This window comes from Octopus bimaculoides, chromosome 27 (assembly GCF_001194135.2).
Source record: "Octopus bimaculoides isolate UCB-OBI-ISO-001 chromosome 27, ASM119413v2, whole genome shotgun sequence".
Taxonomy (NCBI): Eukaryota; Metazoa; Mollusca; class Cephalopoda; order Octopoda; family Octopodidae; genus Octopus; species Octopus bimaculoides.
In genome coordinates, this window is record NC_069007.1 from 4,076,213 (window position 1) to 4,076,891 (window position 679).

A 679-nucleotide genomic window follows, 5' to 3' on the forward strand; every position below is an offset into this window, starting at 1 on the left:
TGCCAGATCAGATTGGAGCCTGGTGTTGCCTCCTGGTCCACCAATCCTCAGTCAAATCGTCCAACCCATGCTAGCATGGAAAGCAGACGTTAAACGATGAGGATGATGATGATGATGTGATTAGGATGGAGCGTATGCACCATCGGAATAGGTTATTAATAAAAGAACGAAAGAATACACGATGCCCTGTTGGCAATGTTTTAACAAGAGACGTACCTTTATGTGCATTCCTACATTTCTTTCTGGTGCATCCCACAATGCCAAGTTTGCCGCAGAAGCAGGTGTTGCAATCACTTTTGAAAATGTCGCCTGGTTTGTATATTTGACCGTTGTAATGACAAATATCTTTGGTGGGTGATGCTGCAATGGAATAAAATAAAAGATGTCCTCTTGTTCAAACATTATTTTTACTTGGGGGGGGCGTTGATTGATTGATTCCTGAATGAAATTCTGTTGCCAGACGCCAGCTGGAGGCTTGTGCCAAACCCATGCCAGCTTACAAAAAATGGGCATTAAAGGATGATGGTAACAGTAATTAACACGGATGATTATGGAGATAATGACAATGATGATACTCATGATGATGATGATGATGATGATGATGACGATGATGACGATTATGATTACAGAGATGATGACAGTGATGATGACAGTGATGACACTAATGATGATGATGATG

The 679-nt window shown here is 41.2% G+C and overlaps 1 long non-coding RNA gene across 1 annotated transcript in view; it reads right to left on the bottom strand.

Moving 5' to 3' along the window:
- LOC106879171 (uncharacterized) overlaps positions 1-358 on the bottom strand; it is a 7,941-nt gene extending 7,583 nt beyond the window's left edge. The window contains exon 1 of the long non-coding RNA XR_001410602.2: positions 217-358. This is a non-coding gene — a long non-coding RNA (uncharacterized LOC106879171). The remainder of the gene's footprint in view (positions 1-216) is intronic.
- Positions 359-679: the final 321 nt, after the last annotated feature.